The sequence below is a fragment of the Manis javanica genome, chromosome 2, assembly GCF_040802235.1.
Source record: "Manis javanica isolate MJ-LG chromosome 2, MJ_LKY, whole genome shotgun sequence".
Taxonomy (NCBI): domain Eukaryota; kingdom Metazoa; phylum Chordata; class Mammalia; order Pholidota; family Manidae; genus Manis; species Manis javanica.
In genome coordinates, this window is record NC_133157.1 from 214,661,322 (window position 1) to 214,667,216 (window position 5,895).

General features: G+C 38.9%; 1 pseudogene; it reads right to left on the reverse strand.

Moving 5' to 3' along the window:
• Nucleotides 1-5,119: 5,119 nt before the first annotated feature.
• Nucleotides 5,120-5,256, reverse strand: LOC140848115 (U1 spliceosomal RNA; annotated as a pseudogene).
• Between the last annotated feature and the right edge of the window lie 639 nt (nt 5,257-5,895).

The following is a 5,895-nucleotide window of genomic DNA, read 5'->3' on the forward strand; positions in this document are numbered from 1 at the left end:
TGACTGAGGAAAGATCACCTTTCACACTCACTCATGTGGTATTAGAAGGATTTGGTTCCTCTTGGGTTGAAGATGTCCAATTATCTATTTTTTTCTTTCATTGCTTGTATTTTTGAAGTCATATCTTAGAAACCATTGCCGAACTAAGGTCATGACGATTTAAGCCTATGTTTTCTTCTAAGATTTTTATATAAATTATATTTAGATCTTCATATACTTTTAATTAATTTTTGGATATGGTACAAAGGAGGGGCTCCACTTCATTCTTTTGCATAAGCCTATCCAGTTGTCCGGCACCAACTGTTGAAGAGACTGTTCTTTACCTATTGGGTGGTCTTGGAACACTTACTGAAAGTCAATTGACAGAGACATATGGGCTTACTTTTGGACTCTCAATTCTATTCCATTGATCCATGTCTTCACTTGTAGTACCACACTGTTTGATTACCATTGTTTCACAGTGAGTTTTGAAATCATAAAGGGTGATTTCTACCAGTTTGTTCTTCTTTATCTGGGTTATTTTGTCTATTTTGGGCCCCTTGAAATCCCATATGAATTGTGGAATTGACTCGTCAGTTTAAACAAAGACATCATCTGGAATTGCACTGAATTTATAGATCAGTTTGGGAAATTTTGCCATCTTAACAACATTAAGTCTTTCAATCCATGAACATAGGATGTCCCTCCAATTATTTAGGGTTTCTATAATTTCTTTCAATAATATTTTGTAGCTTTTGTAGTGTAAGTTTTACACATTAGTCAAATTTATTTCTAGGTATTGATTCTTCTTGATGTTATTATAAGTGGATTTTTTCAGTCATTTTCTTTTTAGATCATGCATTATGACTGTATAGAAATACACCTGACATTTATAAATTGATCTTATTGCTTGGAAATTTGCTGACCTCATTTATTAGTTCTAATATTTTTTTAGTAGATTCCATGGGATTTTCTATATAAGACTGTCATCTGCAAATGGAGAAAGTTTTACTTCTTCCTTTCTAGGTCTGGATGCCCTTTATTTCATTTTCTTGCCTAATTGCTCTGACTAGAATTTAAAGCACAGTGTTGAATAGAAGTGGCAAGAGAAGATACCCTTGTCTTCCTCCTGACCTTAAAGGGAAAGAATCTATTCTTTCAACATTTCATATGTTGCTAGTTTTGAATATTTTGTCAATGCCCTTTACCAGGTTGAGGTATGCATTTGATTCATTTTTATGGATGCTTTACATGAAGGTATGTTGAATTTTGTCCTCTTACTTTTGCAACTCTAATATACTATCATCTGCACATACTAATTACTTATTAAGTAATACATGCAATTCATGTATGCATGAATGGCTAAGTAAAATCATAGTTACATGAAGAAGTGATTTCATTAATGGTTGAAGGGTAAGGAGAAAAATAAATGATCATATTTAAGTGATTATACTTCCTTAAATTTTATTTCATTTTTTATATAGTATAGAGAAGTAGGTTTAAATCATAAAACTTTGTCAGTTTAATATAGAACCCTGTAAATAAAGCATTAACACTTGGGAAAGGATGCAATTTTTTAAAAATAGGAGACGCTAACTTGAGACCATAATGGAAGCAACACTTTTCGTCTGATAAGGACTCACCCTATTTGCAAATCACACTTAAAAAAATATAGGAAATCCTTAGCTTTCTGTTAGACCTAGCAAGCGAAGGCTCAGACTCAGGCAGTAATAAGGCTGTTGGTTTATAAAATAACCTCTGTGTTACAGTTGTTTGTGAAGAAACTTAGTGCTCTTGAATAAAGCAGTCCCTGGTAAAAGCATTTCTTATTTTTAAATAAATTGCCTTTCGTCTTTATTTATTTGGGGGACTTCTAGGACTGTCCAAATAGAAGGGCACATTGCTTCTCTTAAGTAGTTAATATGAGATAAATACAATTACAGTCCAGCTTGCCTGCAACTCTTTAGTCTAGAAATGCATGTTGCTCACAGTAGCAAAGAGAATGGCCAAGGGAGGAATGCATCTGTTTGCACTGAATGAAGACAAGCCATTGTTGTAATGAACCGGCTGGTTCCTCTTTGGTTTTGGTGTTGCAGGAATATACACTGAACTTGCCTACATGCCTCCTCCCTCCCTTCTCTCCCTCCTTTCCTCCCTCACTTCTGTCTCCCTCCCTCCCTCCCTCCCTCCCTTCCTCCCTTCCTTCCTTCCTTCCCTCCCTCCCTCCCTCCTTCCTTCCTTCCTCCCTCCCTCCTTCCTTCCATCTTTTCCTTCCTTCCCTGTTTCCATATTGCATCATCACTCTCTCACCTAATCACTTAAGGACAGAGCCAGCTAGACTTTCAAAAAGCGTGGGCTTGGACACAATCAGGTATATTCTTTTTTTTTCCCTGTCTGCTGCCTGGAAAGAACTGCAACTAAGTGGGAGAGCCTACTTTGGAAACATACTGGGGATATGAATTACTATTATAAACAGGGTGACTGCATAATTTCCTTCTAAACTGAGACCTGTTTGAGAGTAAAAGAAGGTGCTCTTAACAATTGCACAAGGGAAACAGGCATAATCTGGGACTGTTCTGGGAAAACTGAGATGAATTTGATAACCTAAAAGACACTGATGGATGATTTTTTATTTTTCTTTGGGGAGAATGAAAACTAGAAATTTATTCCAACTTAAAAATAAGCACATTATACTACTTCCCACAAGGGTTTTTGCTTTTATTGCATTTTTAGAGTTTGAATTCTGTGACAAATGATACCCTCTCATGAGTCATTGTCTCCTCTGAGGGACCCCTGGATTCATTCTAGGCTAGAGAAAACAGGAAATGCAATGACCCAGTGGTGGGAATAAGCTTGATGAGTCCAAGGGAAGGATGGGAGGCAACCACAGTTGGAGGGGAGTAAGTAAAAAGACAGTGATGAGCAGGGGCAGCTCAGGCAACTCCCCTACATTTATAGCATCCCTACCTGAGTCCAGAGCCTGGCTTTGCCCCATATGGACTGTACTTTTGGACCAGTTGCTCAACTTCCATCTGCTTCAGTCTCTTTAACTTTGTCAGGGAGGACAATAGAAACTACTTCCAGGAGCTGTAAGGCTAACATATACATATGCTGATACATGTAGGTTTAGATTGTCAGCAGAGCATAGAGTGTCTAAGTGTTGAACAAACATTAGTGGCTGATAATGTTAGTCAAGGCGGTAACTTTTTCCAAGAAAGAGGTCAGACCCAGGGGTTGATTTCTCAGACTCTAGCACCTGATCCTGAGTGTTTTTCCCACTACTGAATCACCTTAACACAGAGATGATTAATTTTTTAAAGTCTTTTAGATTCTAGACAAATATTCATAGGCCTACTAGGTTATTCTGTGGTCCACAAATAGATGTTAAGCTTCAATTTTCAGTTACTGAAGTACTGGTTTAGATGCCTGCCCTCTGTAATCCATACCCACGGACCTGAAGATCACCTTGGAAATATCTGGGAATCTTTCCAGGATTCTGTCCTCCAAATGGTAAGAAACTCAAGACCTACTCTGAATAATAATAATGTAACCAATAACAGTGATAGTAATGAATTGCACCCAACATTCATGGATTCTTCCCTTTGGGCCATCAGACTGCCTTGCCGAGTGCTTTCAAGATACTACTTTATTTAATGCTTAAAATAACCATAGGAGTTTAGAGAGTTCAGGCAGCGCAGCCGAGGTATAGGAGATGGAGGACTGGAATCCAGATCCGTCAGCCTTACGTCTGTGCTATGCTGCCTCCCCATGGCAGGAGTGGTTCTGGAGAAATAGAAGATATTTTAGACAGAATCATCAAAATCTCCTTTAGCCTTTTAATCTACAAATCCTGCAGGAATAGCCCAGCTGATACCTCTGCTTCTGTCCAAAAGGAAACGTCTGTCTTACAGTGATGCATATTTTCCTAGTGATTACGCCGCTCAAGGAAGGTCGGATGAAACATCCTCGGAAAGAGCATCCCCACCAGGTCACTGAACCGCTACGGATGACATTAATCCAGGGCTGCGTGAGTGATACTCTTGTGACCTGATATGTGCGATGCACTGTTGAAAAGATCTAACCTATTTCCAGAGAACGACTTTCCATCCAGAGAATCTGTGCCTCACTCAGCACTGGCAGTGACAGCCCTCTTACTTCTGGTGCCAGCCTGAACTTACTCCTGGTTAAGTGGCCTTGAGCATTTACCTTATTAGACCTTTACTGGATCCAGCAAATTCATGGAAAGCCATTACAGGACAAGCACTGGCTCCAGGCTTGCCACTGCGTAATTCTACTCTGTCTTCTATTTCAAGGTGACTAGCACATCTCAGTGATCAAATTTCAGGGAGGGAGGGACATTAAAACCAACCCAGGGAGGTAGCCTTGTGTAGTTGTGACAGGCGTGGAAGCATGGTTTCTGAGGTCAGTGTAGGTGGGTTCACATCTCAGCTTTGGAAATTAATACCTAAATGACTAGTTACTCAAAACTCTCTGTTCTTCAGTTACCTTTGATATCGAGTGTATAGGGTGTTGAAAGAATCAACTGGCTTGTGGCATTGGATGTGAAAAGGCTTATCTCATGTGGTAGAACCTGTTCATTGGTTGACCCTACCTCCATTCATGATCCCTATTCTCTTGGACACCTTCCAGCTAAGGATGGTCAAGTAACACACATTTGTCTAATGGAAAAAAGCAGACTTCTTCTGGGAGAGCTTCTGGAAATACTTGTATTATACTAATAAAAAGGGTCTGTCTTTGCTTCTTAAGGGTCTGTCTTTGCCTCCTAAGTCTCTCTCTCTCTCTCAAACACACACACAAACCTCTTTTGTTTACTGGAATACAGATGTGAGGTCTGTAGAACTACCTTGAGTAAACACACGAAAGTGATTAGAACAAGTCTTGTCACATAATTAATACTACAAAGTGTCAATATTACTACCACAATCATCACATTAACTTTGTCATTATTATGAGCATAAGATTTAGTAAACAATATTATTAGTAAATGACAGTATAGTAAAAAAAATAGAAACTGCCTGAGTCTATGATAGCACTGATTCAACCACCTAAAAAAACCTACTTTGAACTTACTCAAGTATTAAACATATATTCCTTCATTTCCTTTTTTTTTTTTTTTTTTGTTACCACAAATTATGCAGTCGAGTTTCCCACATTTGGGGAAATCGCAGGGGTCAGCACATCCGGAGTGCAATGGATCAGCCTAGCCCTGGAAAAACCACCTTCATGATCATGGTATCCCCCCTGCCAGGTAAGTATATATTCCTTCATTTCTGTTAGTTACTGTTAGTCACACATTGTTTTACTTGCAGCTAAATGCAATCCTCAGTGATACAACATAGAATCTGTTTGTTAGTTTTTGTTTCACTGTTTTAGTCTAAACCTGTGGCTAATGATGGAATTCTCAGTACATCTCCACCAAATGGCCATCCAATCTCTGCTTTAACACTTAGAGTGATTGGAAACTCACACTACCTCCCAAGGCAGGATATGCTATCTTTGGGCAGTTCTGATGTCCAGAAAGAAGTTCCTTCTGCTGAGCTGTATCTGTTTGCCTGGGTTTATTTACGTATAGTTAGTTTCTGAGAGTGCTGAGTCCGTTGATTCTCCTGTCTGTAACAGACATCTATGGAGTATATTGACTCTCATTAAACTTCCTATGATTGGTTTGGACGTACAAGTGGCTTCTGGATGCAATGCAAAATTTTTACTTTTCACCCTTTCTTTACACATTTCTCTCAACATCTTCCTTTTTCACCATGGACATATTTCACCCTCGTCACCTCTCTATGATAGTCTAGGGACACCTAAAGTTATTTCTATATCAATTCCACTTCAGGACACAGGGTCCCTTTCTCTAGGTATTCCCTGGACCTCCTTTTTAAAGGGACTTATCTT